Source organism: Rhea pennata, chromosome 2, assembly GCF_028389875.1.
Source record: "Rhea pennata isolate bPtePen1 chromosome 2, bPtePen1.pri, whole genome shotgun sequence".
Lineage (NCBI taxonomy): Eukaryota > Metazoa > Chordata > Aves > Rheiformes > Rheidae > Rhea > Rhea pennata.
In genome coordinates this window covers 58943135-58963854 of record NC_084664.1, presented here as the reverse complement: position 1 = coordinate 58963854, position 20720 = coordinate 58943135, and positions in this window count along the sequence as shown.

Sequence of the window (20720 nt, the reverse complement as noted above, 5' to 3'; positions counted from 1 at the left end):
CCTTGAGTATATCAGGCCAGGAGTTGCTGCAGTTTTAAGAAGGCTCCCACATGGTGTCCCAGCTCCCCTGTTATCTGCACTGCTAGTCATTGCAGCCACACGGTACCCTCGTGTACCTTTGTGTAGTCAAGGTTGTGTGGCATTTGCTATTCTTATTTTGTCAACAAACTAAGACCAACCTTCAGCTCTCCTCTGCGCCTCCTGGGTTTCCACTGTATATTCTGTGTTTGTTCAGTCCCTGTGGATAAAACTACTGCAGAGCACACAGAAGAGGTAGAATTTCTCCTTATAATCCAAATTGCTTGCATTCATTAAGATACCTGACCTCTGCAGTACCTCACTTGTAAACTTTTCTTTCACACCTCTTATTACCTCTTCACTGTTTCCTATTTTTGAACTAATTTTCTATCCCGAAGCTATTATTTTAACCTATGTACCATAACTCTCTGCCTTATTCAATTATCTTCAGTGTGGAACCTTATTACTCTTTGAAAACAAAGTGCATGAAACACTACAGTTTCCTTGCTCTTCAGAATGAAAGTGAGTTAGTTTAAACAAGACTCTTAGGAGTCCACATTGGGTTTTTAGAATCAAATTATTCACATCAAGGTCTTTCATAATACATCCTTCAAAACCTTTCTTTTCTACCCCCCTTCTCCCTTAACTAAGCTAAGTAGGCTATAATTTGTTTGCTGCAATATGTTTTGCGGTCTTTTTCTGTTTTCTTTCAATAGTGGTTGCAAGTTTCCTATTTTCTAGTCCTCTGGAGTATGTTCTGTGACTAGAAAACAAAGCTCCATCCTCTTTGTCCTCTGCAAAGTTTGGCGCAAAATAACTGTTTAACAAATCTGCCATCTTCATCTTTGTCACCAATTCCCTACTATCACTTTTTTTAGTGGGCCAATTTTCTCTTTTATGGCCTGTTGACTGAGAATATATGTGAAGAGTCCTTTATTGTTAGTTGAATGTTCCTTGGCAATTTGGGTGTTTGCTTTGTCTTTACACCTCTAACTGGAAAGAAACATGATACCGGTTTAGTTTGGTAGCAAAAGTAAATAGCAATTAAAAACATGTCAGGCTTTTTTTGAATAACAATTCTACTCCATTTCTCATTAGAGGACAGCCCCAAAGGATCTAAAGGAGTATGGCATGCTTCTGGGTTTTGGGAAATTCACATCTGCAGCTTATGGCAAACTGCTGCAGTATCAAAGTGCCTGGTGCATATCCCACCCTCTGGTCAAAATGCTCTGTTCTTAGTGATTTTGGTGTAAATGGAGGCTCTTCTGGAGCCTCTTCCATGACCGTGTGCACGGTAGAGAGAGCTTTAGAATGCCTGTGAGTACAGAGTGGGTAGCATCTCTAACTAGGTATTATGCAAGCTTGAAAAAAACAGAATAGCAGTTTTTGTCTGTGTCCATCAAACTAAATAGGGATATCAATTTACATTCAATAACGTAATTTTTCTCTGCTGTGAAAAGTACAGATCTTTGCTTTGCTACTTGAATACACTTTTGGTTGCAGTTCATTCATGGGAAAGAAATGGCATTTCTGTGATCAGCATTTGTTAAATCCCAGTGAACTTACCATGACAAGCTAATTTTTCCTAGATTACATTTCTTGTGTATTGGATGCTTTCAAAGCAGATGATCAGAAAGCTCTCTTAAATCCACTTTCAGTCTCTGTGTAGAACAGAAGGTGTTCAGTTTAACTGCATAAGCCTACAAACCCAAGCGTCCTCTTGGTGTGTGTGTGGTAGAATGGAAGTTTTATGAATTTTTGCAAACATGGACCATGTTATCATACACTCAGTGGTGGTTGTCCTTAAAGTTTGTTTGCTGTCTCCCATTTTAGCAGCTTTAGGGGAGCTTTAGTGTTTTCCTTAAAGGCTTTTCAGGTGCTAGAGCCTTACTGGTGATGATGGGGAAGGGGGAAATTACAATTCAAAGAAGGAAGCATCAGCACTAGATCCTCACAGTAGGACTTCATTGTGGAAGCTTCTTCAGGTTTCTCTGCCTTTCAAAATGTGTCTACTTCCTGGAAGGTCCATGCTTCAAACTCCCATGTTCTGTCAAAAAGTAACAAATTAAAAATGTAATTTGGACTGCTTCTTGACCAGACCGATTTCGCATATGTGTTTTAAGTGTTAACTCAATCTAAAGAACTGATGTTTTTCTGTCAGAATGTCTATTTCAATAGTTTAAAAGCATTCTTACCTTTCTCCAGATGCTTAGTAACAAAAATAGGCCTTAAGGTATAGGAAGAGTACATTTTGTTTTGAATTATGTAAAAAATTTGCAATGCAGTGTGATCATGCTCAGTGCAAAATATTCTAAATGATTAAATGAATAGTGGAGCAGAATGCACCCTCATCAGATTTGCAGAGGATTGCCGTTCAGAAGAACCTCAAGATGCCAGAGGGCTGAGTGATAGAAACCCGTAAGTCCAGCAAAGGTGACTCTGAATTCCTGCCCCTGACTAGGCTGAAATAATCTTGTACAGCAGTACAGGTTGGGGTCTGCCTGGAAGGATGTGGCAGGCAATAAGCTGAAGGTGAGTCGGCGGCATTCTCTCACCATGGTTGAGGTTAGCCACGTAGCAGGCTGCAGGATAGCGAGGATGCAGCCCTGGGGGGCTGAGATTGTTCAGCACTTGCCAACATGGCCTGCTTCTGGCCCCTCCCAGCACAAGAGATTAACTAGAGCCAGTGCAGCGGAAAATTCCCAAGCTGGTGAGGTGGCTGGAGTCCGCAGTGCCTCGGGAGAGGCTAGGGGCCCGGAGTTTAAGCCAGGAGAAGCGAAGGTGTGGGACAGTGGAGGATCTTCAGCTGCTTACAGAGTTTCTGGAGAAGATGAAAAACACTCTTCTCTGAAGTGCACAGTGAAAGAATGAGCATCAACTGCTGCAAATTGCTGCAAGGGAGATTGAGTAGATGTAAGGGAAGACTCTCAGTGGAAGTGGTCAAACCTGGACAGGCTGCTCAGGGTGGCTCTGGAGATTGTTCAAAGCTTGACTGGACCAGGCCCTGAGCAACCCAACTGACTTTGAAGGTAGCCTGACTTTGAGCAGAGAAGTTGGATTGAAGGACCCTCAGAGGCCTCTTCCACTCAAACTATTTCATGAAAAACTATAGTAAAGTTTGGTATAAGGCTGGATCAGAACATTGACAAAATGATATTTTTTCATGTTCTATCAGAATGCGAAGAGAAAGTCATAATCCTGTGAACAAAGAATGCTGGGTTGCAAAACTGTTCCCATCCAAATTGCAGTGAGAATGCTGTTGATTCCATCTCTAAATTGTCACAAATCGAAACAAGTTTGAATCTGACACTTCTAGTCATCTTTTAGTTCAAGCAAATAGGATATAGTCGTATACTAGTGATGATAAATAGGGCTTTCTCCTATTTTGCTGCCTGGCATGCTAAACAATGAGTAGCAACATGACCTGTATAGCTGGACTCCAATTTGTTAGTCTTCCCTAGGGCTGTGTTCAAGGACCACAAGAGGTAGCAACCCCACAGTGCTAAGCCCTACCAGCACACTGTGTTAGGTATTCTTTTATATTGCAGAACATCTAATTGTTCTAATTTATTTGACCTCTGGAGTTGTACTATAAAAAAACTAAATAAAAAGATTGTGCTGGGCTCAAGGGGTGGAACTGAACAGCCAATGGGTATTTTTCTGTAATTTACTAAAACCTATTTTTTCCTTGTATTTATGCTAACAAAAATCTTAGCATTCATTTTAAATCCTTGAGTGGTCATAGAAAAAAATAGTAACTGCATATTTGATTCTAAGAATCTGCATCTAACAGCTCATATTGGTTATGCAATTTAAATGACATTACTTTGGGTTCCTGCTTGAATGCTTAATACAACTTACAGCACATATTACAGACTGGTGTGCTTTAAAAGTTATGCTAGTTAGTTCTACAAGTTAATTTGGGAGGATGCAGCTTATATTGCAGCTTATGTACTTGATTTTAATAGGGACAACTGAAACTATCTACAAGACTAAAATTATTTACTGAAGCAATTTGAGAATACATTTTAATGAAGTGTAGATAAGAGGATTTTTTCATATTGCTTGGAGAATTCATAAATAGGGAAATTATTCTGAATGAATCCCCTAGCTCTCAGAGATAATATAAGAGAAGATCAGCCCCCCCCCTTTTTTTTTTTTTTATTTTAGACCAATATTCTCTCTGGGTGGCTAAGGTGGAGGTATGCTTCAAAAAAGCACATGCAAGCACAATGCCTTTGTCTGTTTAGCTAGTGAAGAGAGGGCTCCCAATAGTTAAGGTAATCCAGGTGTGTTTTCATTCCTTTTACCAACAAAATGTTCTTGTAGCTGTTACTTATTAAATCTTACTGATGTGGAGAGAGAAAAAGGACAAGATTTCAAGAAGAGGAATACAGCTGCTGGCATTGAGGGTGCTTATGAATGGTGGGAAAGGACAGATTACACCCTTTCAGCTTTAGGCTGGATAGATGTCCTTGTCAAAGACTATTTCAGTGGAGTGTAAGGGGCAGGATGTAGTCTTCAAAACCCACCTTGGACGTGAGTGAGGGGGACTGTAAAGTATCTTTTTTTAAAATGAAAGAGAGGAGATAGGGCAGTAATTGGGAGAGACAGCCAGAGCCACAGGAAGACAAAGATTAAATTTTGTAATTCAGTGTGGGGAACATGCCAGAGGAGAATGAGAAATTAAATGAAGAAAGAGAAAGAAAACAGATATGAAATCTTAATGACTGTCTTGCTGGAGAAAGCAATGTGTTATAGGAGAAAAATGGGAAAGGGAGGTGTAAAAGAGTAATGGCAAAGACTGCATTTTGTTAATCTTCTGCATAGATAGGGAAATGCAGACAGGTGAGGGTAGCAAATGAACCAGAAGTGTGAAAAAGATTCATCATCCAGAGTTCAGTTAAGATGAACAAACTGTGGGCATTTGCTCAGGAAGATGATTTTGTAGTGGAGAAGGTCAGCCTGTTCCTGGGATTTCCTCAAACTGTGCAGCGTGCCACAAATAGTGGAAGATTATTTGGGGAGTGTTGTCAGAAAAGAACTGATGATAATCCTGTTAGCAAAAGCTGAAGCTTGAAGAGAATCAAAAACTCTTTACATGGAAAAAGAGCCCTGAAAGCAGGTTCCAGTTCATCAGCATAGCTGGAACTAGAAGTTAACATGGTTGGGTTGTTGGATAGATGGGGTACAAAGTGGTGCTGGGTAGTGGCTGAAGGAGGGCAAAGAGGTGGTGAGTGAGCAGAGAAAGCCAAGGCAGATGAATGCAACCTTTGAGTGAATGGAAAATTTATAAAGGCAACTGCAATGGAGTTTTGGGGTGGCCAAATAGCCCTTGCTATTGTTAGTAACCACAGAATACAAATTCTTTTCCTACCTTTGTGAACTTCCATTTTACTGTTAGTTAGATTGCCTGTCCTTACTACACCTAGTGGGAGATTGTGCAAGAACTTGATTGCTCTTGTTGTTAAAAACCTACTTTCCGAAAAATTCCTTGTTTGTAGCCGTTTGTTCTTTTACTGGTACCAGCCTTCAGTTCAAGTAGCTCCAGTTTAAATAGCCCTTATTCTCTTCCCTAAAATAGTGTCTATATCTTTAGCAGATGTTTTTGCTCCTTCTCAAAAGAAAAAATTTCAAAATGTGAACCCAGCTGACCCTAACTGTATACCATATTCTGTCAGGTCTTCATAGTGCCTTCACAAGAGTCCTGATAGCTTTGGGCTCTGAAAGTGACCTGCGTTTGCCATTTTCACAGCTGCCTACGGGTAGTTTATTGTCATCCCATAATCAAATAACACCCAGGCTGAAAGAGGGCTCCAGACTGAATGAAGGTGGGAAGAAAAGGACACAGCTACCTTGGAAAGCTCATCATTGGGGAGACCAAAGTGTTTATACACAACACGCAAAGAGGAGAGAGGGGAATAACTAGAAAGGCTGGTGAAGACAGCTGAGAAGATGAATTGACAGCACTGCTCGGAAAAGAAAATGCCAAGGGGAGGAGGTGATGAGATGCACCTTGCACCCTGGAAAGAGCTCCTCTCCTTTTCCCAAAGGAAAGGGTAGAAGAGATTCAGCAGACTGGGGGCTAGTAAGTTGCGTATAAACTGAGCCACTGTCCTTAAAGTAATATTCATAATGGAGAGCAAGTTTTAGGATTGTGGCCTCTCTTGACGTACAGTGGCAACACAAACAGGAATCACACTGGAAACCCTACTTTCCATTCATGCTATTTTTTCTTTACCTCTCTTGTCTGCATAGTGCCTTCTGTCAGATTGAGCTATTTAAAGCCCAGGCAGGGTTTTCTGTGCTCTCTGCTTCTCAGCCCACTGCTGAGGTTAGGCAAATAATAAATACTTAAAAGTTAGTAGATTCCTACTGGATGCAATCTACTTGTAATCACTTTTAATGTAGTTTTTATATCCTTCTAGGGACTGAAGAGTATTGCAATAATAAAGCTGTAATTTCCCACTTGAACAACAGAGAAAAGGAGATACATACTCAAATATTTATCTACAGAATGGACCTTGTTCCGTTTACCAATATTAAGATGACTTTTTTGGTTGCTGTGGCATAGTCTCATATTTTGAAGCAAAATCAGATTAAAGATCCTGAAACTAAAGTTTGGAGATCAGTTAAACTTCAGCAATAGAAAAGATTTTACTTTCAGTTTTAGTGACTGGACCCTAAGACAACCAAATCACACTCTTCCTCCTGGCCCTGGAGTCATATGCTGAAAATGACTGTGACTGAATTATCTGAGCTAAGAAAATGAGAAATGTGACTTCTGCCCAAGGATGATGCTGTTTCTTACTGCAGTATTCTGATTAGCTTGCTGAAGACACAGCCCTATATTGAGCTCAGCACAGAGCCCCTGTCTTGCCCTCCAACAGGGCCTCCAAGATCTTCACCCTGGCAGAGTCTGGGCCATGGAGAATCACCTACCCCTCCAGCTCCTGTCTGTGGTATGGCCATGTCCAGCCAATGCTGCAGTAGCCCAGTGTCTGCTAACCTGGGCAGTGTCACAGAAAGTCTTAGCCCGTGCTGAAGTCTGTGCCCGCAGGTGTTGCTGAGGTATGGACACTGCTCTCCCCTTAGTGCTGAGTAACATGGCCAGAGCCACCTGGCATGTGCTTGCTGACATAAAAATGCTTGGTCAAATTTCGTATGAGGAAATCAAACGCAGTCTAAGGCTGTTCTCCCCAGGAATGCCAGGACTTGCATCTTTTGGTTCAGCTTCATACAGAACATGAAAAGAAATGAGCAAAGAAGCACAATGCTGAATTCAGCATAGGAATTCAATGCTGAATTTCTAGCTCCAGCCTATTCATTTGGGTATTCTAAATCATCATCCAGAGTATGCTTTGTTACAAATGCTGCTTCTGAGTTTATTTAAAAAAATCAGTAACGTTGGTCTGAATTTAAAACTGACAGTTTTCAGCAGCAGCATGCATCCTGTAGAGAAAGCAGCTTTTGGTCCAGGAGTTCACTTAGCAAAGTAAAAAACTTGGGCAGAACTTTCCAGTTACTGAGATCTTGCATCTGCACTATTTATTCATCTCATGATACAGATTTGTCCCCTCTCGGCTGCAGGCTGAGAGCACATGAAACATTGAGCACTGAGGAATCTAAAAAAGTGATGTCTTGTTCAAAACATCTGCACAAGAGCCTGTCCTCAAAGGTTTTTTTTATGCTGGCACAGGACTTTAGGAATTCAGTTATTGGCTTGTGCCTATGTGTTCACCAAGCAGATGAGACCAATAAAGTGTTCTAAACATATACCTACCTTGCTGTTGTAATTGTAGTCTTAAATTTAAAGGGTTATGTTGCATATGTGTATATATACACATACACATATGTTTAAGTACCAGCAATCTTGAATTTGTTGGTTTAAGAAAGGATGCCACTTGAGCACTTTGAGGAGAAGTCAACTTTTTTTTTTTTTTTTTTTTTTTTTTTTTGAAAGCAAAGTACACCCTAGGACACTTATAAAAGCTTAGGCAGTAACCCCTGACATAATACTAGCACACTCATTCTTTGTGAGTTGTAATAAATCTGGTTCAGGAGTTGTAAATGTATATTTTCCCAAATCAGCTGTTTGTAGCAAGACTTGCAGCATCAGCCAATAAGCAAAATAATAGCAAAATTCTACATCTTGAAGGGGATGCTCACTTGGGAGTTGTTGGCAGCTACAAATTTGGTAATACAGCCTCAGGAGGCAGCGAGCGTCAAGAGAAGAGGAAAGCAAAAAACTCAAAGAAGTGAAAAGGGGAGAGATTAAACAAAACAAGATGAGGAATAGAAGAAACAACTGCATGAGTGTCAGACTGAGGAGATTTAAAAAAAAAAAAAAAAAAAAAAAAATCCAGGGAGGCAAAAAGTGTTGCTTGAGATGGAGAATAAGCACTGCTGGTAGAGCAGGTTGGAGAGAGGATATTTGCATTCAGCCTGGGTAATGGTTCAGTCCCGTAGGAGCTAATGGAAACTGAAATGTCTGTGCCATGGGAATTTTAGAGATGTTTATATTTGTTTTCTTTCTGCATCAGAATGGTAATTTGAACCATCACAACTTTTCAGTGTCATGGGGAGTCATGAAAAGCTTTGTTTTGAAAATGTCAGTGTCTTAGTTGGTCAGACTGAAGCAAGATATTTGCATTAAGGGCGGTACGTGATAACCTGTGGCTTGCTGAGTTGCTGCGTTGTCTCATGAGAACGGCAGGAGGGATCTGCTCCTGCTCTAATACACTCAGGTCCCTACCTGGGCCCATAATGCCACAGCTCACCTTGAGCAAGGACCTTGGTGCATCAAAGAAAAGGCAATCTGAGCTTCTGGGTCTGTATTGGGCTTTAAAAAAAACCCAAAAACTGTTTTTCATATTTCATAAAATGCAGGAGGTTGCACAAATGCATTAAAAATACATAGCACTATAGCAGTATTTGCTGGATTTTTTGCCTGGTGTGTGGAAAGTTAAGCTTTAAGTTTTCTTTTATTCTTCAGACTCTTTCACATGATTTTTGGTTTTGCTGTTCCACTTACTCCTCCCTGCTTGTTAATATTATTTTTTTTGTTTCTCTACTTTCAGCATCATCTTTCTGCTTCTTGTGCCGAGTTTCATTTGCACTTTCTCTCCCACCTTTTCCTTCATAATCTGATATTGCTGAACCCCAGCATCCCCCTCAATCCCCCCTCACAATGTTTGTTTTCTTCCTATCGTGCTTCATCCCCAGTTTCTTTCCCTCCTGTCTGTGTGTCATAAAATTGGGAACTGGCTACCTTGCAAGTCAATGTTCTTAATGTCTGCTATGCTTACCTGTGTGGAAAATTAGGGCACTGTAGGTTCACATCCTTATCTACACTATATTTACTGCACAGGTAACAAGTCCTTAAGCTCTTAAATACCTGGGTAGCCTTCAGAATTTTATGCCTGGTACTTTCTGATTTATAGCCTTACGCTTTAGAAAATGTATGTGTAATAAAACATCTTTCTAGTTTGGGGATGTTCCCATTTATAAAACTTCTGTGAAATTAAAGCAATTTTGTGAACCTGATTTTTTTTAAATCAAATTCTTCATGAAAATGGTGGTTTTAAAGATTCATGCAAAATACACGTATTGAATCAGTATTAGGCTTTCAAGAAATTGCTTGTAATGTGAGCACATGATTTCAGTATTCTTGGACTAAACTAGCAGACATGTTTGGGGGGTAGAGGATCCTTAAGTCTGCTTAGATTGAAGGAGCTGGTTTGCTCCTAAATAAGTTGTAAGCAATCAGGCTCCGAAATGTACAGCATCCCTTTTTATTAGAGGTGTATCTTGGTTTGTAGTGAGAGCTGCTATATGAACCGTATACGTGGCCTGCATTATGTTTTTAACTCATTTTTTTAGGCTGCTATGTGCAAACAGCTGTGTTGAAAGCAGCACTTTTTAATTTTTGCTGTGGTGTCCACGTGGCCCTAGAGTACGCGCCACCAGCGTGTTCTGTGTCCACTGTAGAAATCTGAATTTTGAGAGGTTTCGTGAAAGTTTTCCACATCTGCCTGCGGGACTGGATCTCAGTGAATTCCGAAGGTTGAACAAGCCTTCGAGTTTCCGAGGTTTAAGTCACTAACGCAAACTGAGACTGGTGATCCCACCAGGTAGACGCACCCCTCCCTGGCCGGCTCCTCCATCTTCCTCGCGACGGTTAATCACCGAGAGGGATAAAGTGCACAGCCCACAGTCCATCGCTTCCTCTAAATTCCTCATAATTGCAAGTCTTGTAATTGGTTTAGATTTATGCTCTATTGCTCCATTTACTTATTTTCATAAAGATTTTTCTGTCAGCGTGCTTTGTACTTGGCAAGTGTGCTTTCCTCCTGGATTTATAACGTACTTTAGTCATAGTTAGCAAATTATAATTTCAGCAAGGCCTTAAGTAGTCTAAACTTCAATAAATTCAACCACCAGTGTTGATACTTGTCTTCATCCAATTTGTGTCTAAATGTTTGTTTTTCTGACAGCAGTCAATTCATTTTTCTCCTCATCTTGTACGAACGAGGATGCACTCTCCTGGGCCTGCAGCTCCTGGATAGTGTTTTTTGAATGCTCGTTTACATGCAGTTGTTCTCACTGCGAGTTTGGAAGAGAGGTACCGTGATCTTTCTGGTATGTCAGTAAATTCTGATCAATGTTTTAAAACCCCGGGGCTTAAAATTAGACCCTGAGCTTTTAAATCCTTTGGTGTCTTGTGAAATCTAAGTGCTAGTGTGCTTGATGAAAACCTAAAAAAAAGACAGTAAAAAGAGAGCTATTTATTCAGTTTTACTTTTTACCAATTTTACTTCACTAAATTTGAACTGCTGTTGGGGGGCTTGGTTCACTACAAGCCCCCCAGTATAAAGTCAATTAACTGTAGCTTACATCACTGTTTACAGGACTTAGTCTTTAGTCTCTAGTAGTGTCAGGTTCAGTGATAGGCCCTACATTTACTAATATTTGGCCTGTGTCTGGGACTAAGTTTTAAATCACAAAATAATTGAGGTTGGAAGGGATGTTGAGGCACCATTTGGTCCAGCTTCCCATTCAAAGTGGAGTCAAGGCTGGTATCAGACCAGCTTTCTTAGACATTATCCAGCTGGGTCTTGAAAACTTCCAAGGAAGAAGGCTCTGCAATTTCTCTGCGCTTAGTTCTCCTATAGTGTCTGTGTTTTTTTTTTTTTTTTTTCCTTATCTGTTCAAAACCTTCCCTGTTCCAATTTAGACCAAGCTGTTTCTTGGTCTTCCACCACACACCTCAGTAAAGAGGCTGGCTGTGACATTTTAATCTCCCTTTAGGCATCTGGAGGTTGCTGTCTGGTTGCTGGGAACAAGCCCCATTCCCTCAGCCTCTCCTTCAAGGGCAAGTGCTCCAGCCTGCTGACTGACTTTGTGGTCAACACTTGGCATAGTTTATCAACATCTTTCTTGTAGTGGATGGCACATATGGATTGAAAATTTCCAGAGGAGATTCCTGACTTGATCATTTTCCACAACTGGTAGCCCCTCTCCTCTGTGAACCCTATCTGTAAGTACAAAGCTCTGGAGAGCTCATTCGTGGTGAAGGCTGATGCCAAGAAGGTATTGAGTACCTCAGCCTTAAGTGTATCTGCTGTCATTAAATCTGCATGTTGCCCTACTGAGCAACAAGCCCATGTTTTCTTTGCTTATTCTACCACTGATGTAGAGCTCCAGTTGAGCTCTGGCTTTCCTAACACAATGCCAGCGTGACTGGGCAATGCCTTTATATTCCTTTGTATCCTGTCCTTGCTTCCACTTCCCAAATGGCTAAGCTCCAGTGCAAATCAACTACAAGTTCCCTGTTTGGGAAAGCCAGTCTCCTTGTCCATCTGCTCATTTTCCTGATCTTCAGGATGGGCTGCTTTTGTACTTGGAGGAAATTGTCCTTAAAAACTTGCCCAGTTCTGCTGAGCTTCTTGCCCTTCAGAGCTGCCTTCCACAGGATCCTGTGGATCCTACTAGATGTCTTCATGCATGTCACTGATTTTCACCCTTTAATAGTATCTTTTCTTTAAGCCTGAATGCTGCTAGAACGTCTTGCCTGATTCCTCTTGGGACTATTTAGAACAATTTCTCTTTTTCAAAATTGTTTTTTGGCCCCTCAGCATTTGGCATTATCTGTTGAGTGTACATCAAGTCTTATATACCTTGTCACTTTTTCAGTTAACTCCAAAAGAGAAGCTTTCTCCAAAGTTTCTTGTTTTGCTACCTGCTTAGAGTTTTTCTTCTTTGTTATATGGCTTTCCAATGGAAGATGGCAAGAATTCTTGTAATCTCTCTCTCTCCTTCTGAAGAAACCCATAGCAGTCACAATTGAAGACTGGAGGAGGAGAAATCTAACCTTTAAAGCTAATCTAACTCAGCTGATTAGAGTGCGTGTCAGTCCTGTTAAGGGATTCCTTCTGGGTGAAAGTTTTTAAAGGCAAAGCTGCAAAACATGAAGCAGCTCTGGCAATATGGATGTTTTACTCAAGCCTTCTATTAGTTTGTATTTCTGCATGCCGATTTTCTTCTGCGGTTTTTGTTTACACAGACTGCTGACTTATTTTGCACTCTTGGTGCCTGTTTAGCATATGCCAACCTTCCATGTGTTTTTTTCTTTGAGAAAGAAAAACAGAAATCCTTTTCATGCTCTTATCAAAGGCTGAACATAAATAAGTTTTGTTTTTGTCCCTTCTGACTGTAACGGTTGAAGTAACTAGTTTCATTGAGCCTATTTGAGAAAAGCTTCATATGATAGATGCCTTGTAAAAATGTTGTAGAGGTAATATTTAGAACCAGAAAAATAAGATTCTTGGAAACTTATAGTTAATTTTGTAATTTTCTTTAACCTCAGATTGTATTTAATTACTCCATGCTACCAGCAGCAAATTACAGTGAGGAGCAAGCAGACCAAAGGAGCTGGATACAGTGCAACTTTGTGGTGAAAGGTGGCCTACAGAAGAATAGGCTGGCCTTTTTAAAATGATGTAATGTAGAATTGGGGAGCAACTAACATTTTTGTACCCAAAACAGTGACAGCATGCAAATTATTTTCTTCTTGGGCAGACATGAGGAGGTTGTTCATGTAGGCATGCTTGAATCGAATTTCCTTTAGTGCTTATTTGCCTGGCTAATGCTGTGTAGGCAGCTTCGATGAAGTTCTTAAGATTATTTTCTGATCTGGAAACATCTACATCAGCTCTTGACAGATCAGTCAGTACAGACATTGCCACCTTGGCTGTGGGTTAAAACTTTTTTCCCATCCTTGTGGATGATTGTAAAGCAACAGGTGACAATAGCACTAAAACTGCGCTAACACTTTCACAGGTAATACAGTGAGCTGGAGTGGGCAAAAAAGACTGTGGAACAGTTAGGATGGTTAAGATCAGGCCCTTTCCAATTCAAAAGCAGATACAAAAATGTACAGAAAAGCACCTGTATAGATCAATTTGATAAGTATGCAGCCTCTATTGCAAAGCATGCCAGAGAACAGAACTAATCCATTTTCTGCTGCAGAAGTGGAAAACTGTTTTATAATCTGTTCTATAAACTCCAGACAGGCACCCAATTACAGTGTTCCTCCTCTTATGAAAAGCAAAGGAAGCGATTTTAGATGTGCTTTGCTTGCTTATGTCTTCCTTTAACTTTCTGCTTTGTTTTCTTACCTGACCTGAAAACCCTTTTCTCCTCCATCCTCTGTAACACTTTTGGTTAATTGTGGACAACGTCTTTGGCTAATGAGACAAGCTATTAAAATAATGACGGATTTTACTGCACTTCTGTTGAGGAATAGGTTTGAAGCACCCACCATGGAAGTCATACATAGTCCCTATTCTATCAAAATAAAGCTGAATGGCCATTTTGCTAAATGTTTATAGCCCTATTATTCCTATTGCCACAGGCTGACTATTAAGGAAATAGACAAGCATGATTAAACATGCATAACATCTTTTTAAAAAATCCCAGATTAGAAATATAAAATTAACAGCAAAAAGATGTCATGCTCAGTCCAAAATACTTTGCTTATTGCTGTCAAAGGCGAACATATTGCTTTACTGAAAATCAAAAATTCCTAAAATGTACACTGTGATAATTGAAAAACCTTTGATACAAGAAAATACCTCAGTGATTAAGGTCTTACAAAGGTTTCTCCTGATACTGCCAGATAGTTGCATCTATCCAATTTTATTATGTAAGCAGAGTTGATTCTGTTACCTAAAATAAGCTGTTTCAATCTGAATATAATACTGGGTCACCCTCTGAATAATGAGTTTATGAATGGGTCTGAGCCCCAGCTGTACTGGTGTCAATCCACAATGCCTATATACGTATTTTAATTTGCATCAGAGCTGTAAACCATGTGGCACCAAACAATATCCTACAGCTTAGCCATTTATTTCTGTAGGAAAAGGGATGGGCGGAAGCTGCCAGTTCTCTATGTGCTTCTTGACCACAGCTGCAGATGTGGGTGCTCCAGGGCACAGTCAGACCTGGGCTCCTGTGAAAGCGCAGACTGCCTGGGTCAGGCATGGGTGTCTGACGAGCCCAAACCAATGTAGGCGCTAAACCCTAATGTAGTTGCTTGAAAACTGCTGCTACTGAAGTGCTTAGATCCACCTGAGAAATGTAAGCGGTATTGCGCTGCAATGGAGAAGGAGCTTGACGCTCTATAATCCGGTATGATTTTTCTTGTGTTAATCTGTCACTTAAACCCTGGTACTCCATAGTGAATTGGCAGGTGAGTATTTCCGACCTCAGGGGCAGAGCTCTGCCACTTCTCCCTGCCTAAAATTATTGTAGCACTCATGAACTCTGTTTCTTAAGGGACAAGCAGAAAACGTAGGACCTCTAGCAAACCTTCTGACCAGGTGACATTAATAAGCACCAGAAAGAAAAATGCCCCGTCTTTCCCTTGATCTTATGGAGAAATTGTCCTGTCTCAGGTCTTGGTTATTCTTTTGGAAGCAGAGCCAGGTAGTTTGCAGATTTCTCACCTGAGGTGACTTATACCTTCAGAGTTCCTGAACCTTGTTACGTTTTGGCAGAATAAACCGATCTCATATACTTGCATGGATTTTTTTTGAGCAAAAAGGTTGAGCAAGCATATTATTGAGCTAATTTATTACAACTTTTTAAAACCAATTAAAGATGGAACAATATGCTGATCAAATTATAATCTATCAGCTCTAATTTGTCTTTAATTTGATTGCTGTATCAAGTTTTAGTTCTGTGCCAAGAAAAGCTACTTGACACAGGCAAAATGTGTTATGTTTGTTCCTGCCACAGTAACAATTGAGCTTTCCCAAAGCCTTAACCTAGACTGAAGGTTGAACTGTACAGTAAGACAGCTTTTGAAGCTCTCCACTTCAATTAAAGGGAACTGAGACTTCCACAGATACATACTCAGGAATATGGTGACTAATAGGACAGAATAATAAAAGGCAGAGGTGTTACTTCAGTGAAACCAGAGTAAAAATAAATAGCTTGAAGCACTTCTGCTTGATTACTCGAGATATTTAATTTAGCTGGTTGTGGGCAGGGCTCCAAGATATGAGTTGGTGCCTCTAAATTCAGAGAAGCAGGTACTTTAAGGTTTCCTTGTTAGTAATTCTAAATTTTCTTTTCCCGTACTGAAGGGCTGGGACAGGGAAATGCACATAGTTTTGCGTGTTGTAGATAGCAGAAAAGTCAATTCTCTTGTGTGTTGTCTTTGCTCTTGTGGGAATTGCTTACCTTCTCCTCCTGCACGAAATTGTGACTCCTGTGCTAACTGTGAATCCAGGAATCCAGACTAGTCATTGCAGTCAAATCCTCATAAGGGAAATGGTTAATTTACAAAGTCTCATCACTGAATAAACCTCAAATTTGGCAAATAGACTTACAGGTAAGATCTAAAAAGTACAGAAGATTAAAAATGTAAGGAATTTAATGTGGAGAAGACTATTTTATCCCTTTGTATCTGGATGAAGTAATAGACAGATGACCTAGAATGAGCAAAAAAAGTGTTTTTTATAAAACACTTAATTGTCCAGTCTATCTGTATTTTTTTCCTCAGGGGAATGTCTTTAGTCATTGAGGACCAATTAATTTGCTTAGGAAGTGGCCCAATTCTGTAATCCTTGGTCATAAAAGTATTGTTTAAAACTTGAGATTACACACTGTTCATGTGTGAGGATTCCTCAGTTGGAACTAATCTTCAGAATGAAAAATCTGCTTTACTTGCATAGTAAAATTATTTTTAAGATGAAAGAATTAACACATTTGAGGAAAGTAATGCCGTTGGGCAGCGCTATTCCAAATGCTTTATGTCCCATCTCCATAGTTGATACTGAGTCATTCAAGATTATTTCATCTAAGTTATTTACTGAGAGGAGAATCTGATGGTCAACAAATAGATATCCTCTAACAAGAGGGGTATGTGACATCTGGAGCGCAGTTTGTCAGCCCAGAAGTGGCCTGGTGCAATACCTCCTCGCGCTGGAATCGCGAGCTAGTGGAGCTAAAAGGGAGAAGAGGCTCAGGCCCGCTGTGTGATCAGCAGGAGCACTGATGCCTCTGCAGAAGCTCAGTCTGAAGCCTTTGCATTGCCTGTCTCCCAAGCAGATACACATAACAGCATAAAAAGCTTGCAAGAAGGAAATGATGTGAAAGGCGGAGACCTACATTACACCAACCGTGAAATGTTTGTGCCCTCTTCCAGTCTTTTGTTACACTTTGTGTTTGGTGCATTTGCAACGACTGCTCGGACGTTTCCCCTGTAAACAGGTCTCTCCTGGACTGCTGAGCTGCTTCAGTGCAAGGTAGCTCTAATTCACCATGTACAGCTCTGTGATTAGTATGCATTGCCAAAAACTGTTTGCAACTATTGCCGTTCCAACAGATCCTGACATGCATCTGGAAAGGAAGAATTTTAAAGTGCTCCATTCCTTAGTACAAATTTCTCTTTTCACAATGCAGTATTCTTTCTCTCGGTATATAAATAGCTGTGCTGGGCAACATTTTTACTTTCTGACATAAATTGTAAAAACATCCATTAATACTGCCTCCATAAAACAAGTGCATGCAGTCTGTCGTTCCATTTTCAGTTCAGTGACTAAAACATAACAGAGCAGATTCCAACAAGGTAAGCTGGTTAACACGTAAAAGGCAACATCAACAGCAACAACAGCAATACCCATGTGCGACCGAGTAGCATCTTGTAAATCCCCAAGCCACTCCTTTGTGTTGCTTTAGAAAATGTGTGGTGCCAGGGTGTCTCGTTCTTCTACTGCTCTCTTGGCAGCTCAAAGCGAGGGATGTGCCAGGCAGCATGGCCCAAAAAATGCCTCCTGGGAAAAGCAGGTGCCAGTTTTTGGACCACATGGAGTCCTGAGCTCCTGTTAAAAAGGCATGTGTTTACTTGGTTTTGTCAGCAGCACATAGCAAGCAAAACAAGCTTATGTCCGTTTATACCTTGAAACGTTGACTAGTTTTAGCGAGGTAATTTAGTACTTGCGGTTTTATCTGTGTTACTATCTTACCCAAGTCACACTTGTCTTGCTTGTCTTGTCAAATATGTATAAGGGGCGGAAATATTCCCATATATTAGTTTTTATGTATTTATTTGTACATAGAGAAAGAAAGAGGCACATAGTGCCAGATGTTATTGGTAAGAATCTGTTAAATGCAGATTTAAAAATTTAATATTGAAACAGCTGGAACTGGGCTTGACCGAGAGTTTTTAAGACTTTTGAGATATCTGGATTTCTCATTGGCAATATAATCCACTATTTATCTAAATATATTGAGATTTATTTATTTTACAGCTGCAGTGGATTTTATTTGGAAACTGCAAAATGCATGTGTGCAGTCTGAAGAACAGTAGCCGAAAGTCAGCCTTCTCCCAACTTTTGGATTGAGTCGGTCCCCAGTGTTTTTCGATTTTCAAAAGCAGATTTCACTGCAGAGTTTCGCTGATATATAGCCACACACCAGAATAATGTGTGGCCTTTACCTTTTTGGATTGATATGTAAGATCAAGCTCAGCTTGAGCTTGCTACATTGAAATACCTTTATATTTTGGGGAAAAGAAAAAAACAATCTTGTTGTATCCAAAGCCACTGTCTCTATGTATGGACAGTCAGCATCGATGCAAGGAAAAAGCAATAGGGATAAAGCATCAAATAGTTAAGAGAAAATAAAAGGATTGGGTTTTGTTTTGTGGGAGGGTTTTCCCCCCCCCTCTTTGCCCCTCTCCACCTTGCCTCCCCCATCCTTCTAAAAAGCTTGGATATCAGGAATTATACTCTGGACTGGTCAGCACATGCAGCTGTGAGCAGGATAGTAGCCTCAAACTGATATGTCTCAAAAGTGTTGCATTTCTTTTAAAGAGAAAAGGGGCAAGGGGACCGGTTCAATAATGCATGTTTCTTGGGTCAGAGCTGTTGCTGCAGTTCTTGATGGTTGTAGAGTTGTTCGTTGTTCTCTTTGGATGTCGTTTTCCCTCGCTTTCTTGGAAGCAAATCTTATGGAGTAAAGGAAACAGCTTGGTTTGGGGAGGGCGTTTACAGGCTGGAGTGGGGAGGGAGGAACAGAATGTGATGTAAGACAAGAAAATGGTTGATATTTGCCTATAAACCAGCTAGGGTCTTCCCTAGTTGCATTGTGTGCTTCTCTGCAGGTGCATGTTTAATTCCAATGCGAATTTAGCTGTAAGAGCTTTGAAAATACTTGACATATTTAAGTCAAGTATTTAAGTTCTTGCAGAAGGCAACAGGGAATCAATATAATGACTCCAAGACACGGGATAACTGTTATTGAAACAAAAATGTGTTGTTCCAAATACTATTTTGCAAGCACTAATTCTGCAACATCTAGGACTGGTTATGAAACACATTTTTTCCTTTAATAAGGAGATAATCAAAAACAAGTTAGTTCAGCTTGGGAGAAAAAATGGCATTTCTTCTGTCTGACAGGGGGGGTCATAAATACTTTTTTGAGAAGAGTTTAGAGAAAGCTCTGGTTGGACTAGGTCATGTAACAGAAGTTGGGTTTTCTGACCCCAAATGTGTATCTGACATGATGATTCTACACTTCAGGAGCTGTCAGAAGAAAATCTCTTGGGTTATTTTTGTTACAGCTTTGACAGCAACAACTACTGTCTTGAGGCACTAGAAAAGAAAAAGTGAACCTGACAGGACACGAATGAATTGCCTCCATGACAGAAGAAAACTGCCTTATGCAGGATGGCAATGCACAGACTGCAGGACTAAGATAAATAGGAATGTATATGAGAGCAATCTTTTCCATATATTGAGTGTCTAAGGGCATTATTTTTCCTTTTACTTTTTTCCCTTGTCTTCCATTTTCTCCCCGTCATGAAGAAGTATACTTTTTTGATGTTTGTATACTTGTTTCAGTAATTATTATTCTGTATGTATTCATTGTACTTTGTGTCCATCTCACCGTTTTGCATACAAACCCTATCTCAAACACCTCTTCTAATCCTACACCGTCTTTAGATGCCCTTAAGTGGTTTTCTAAATGGATGACATGGATATAAATCCTTCACTTATGCAACTCGCTGGAGGCCTCAGAAAGCCTAAGCTGCTGCTGCTCTAAAATCCCCAAGCCAGGCAGCAATATTGAATGCTTAGCGGCTGACTTGCAAGGTTCTCTTATCATCCTGTGTTGTAGGCTTGGACTTTAATGCCTTAAACCGAAGGCTCCTTTTGGGATGCTGTTTAGCTCCTTTGGCTCTTTAGGTAGTATGTAAAAACAGGCAAAATGTTGATACTGTCGATGTCTGATATTTTTAAAGTGTAAAGTTGTAAGCTGGAAAGCATGTGTTTAAGAAGATACTGTTCAAGTAATTAACAAGAACTGTGGTTAATATTACTAGGCTACAGTTGCAGGTTTGCATGCGCTTGTAGTGCCCAGGGGTAACTTTGATTTGCCAGTTAGCTTGTTCTTCACTGTGGCTCTACTTTGACACTCATAAAATGTTTATTTCAAAACATGAGTGTGAAAAAATAGATAAAATTTGTCCTAACAATTTAGCAAGCATTTAAGAAAATTGAGCTGAGCTGAAGATTTAAACTTTCAAACATAAGATTTCTGCAGAAAAAAACATATTTCAAATAAAAAGCATATTCTGAGAGTGGAAGAGAAGTGTGAAATCAAGGGGAAGAGAATGGTACAATTCTAAGTAGGACAGAGATGGTCTAGAAATTTGAAAATGGCCTTACCACTTCTATTATTCAGATTTCTGCAGTTCCCTGTGCCTGAAGTAACTTATCTAAGATTCTTCAGATTTTCTGCTGGCAACAGGTTACAGAAAAACATGAGCAAAAAAAATAAGAGTTAATGGTTGGTTTTTGTCATGGTGTAGAGAAAAGCAAGTCTGGGCTCTAAATAAGGAGCAGCTACTCCTTGCTATTATAGCTGTGATTTTGATGCTTCAACTAAAAAAAAAATTTTTTTGTTTTGCTATGCTGCTCAACTGTAAGAGCAATGTGTTGGTAGGGGATGGAGACAGAGCAGAATGAGTAGCTATGTGCATGCTGTCAGCAGTGGCTCCATCATTAAGTCAGATGAGAGGCTTAATGCCTGCACATTTGGCATGCCTTGTCTGTGGAGATCAAGTTAAACAAACCATCTGAAGCAAATAAACCATTAAACTCTAAATGGAAGAATAACTTTCTGACCCC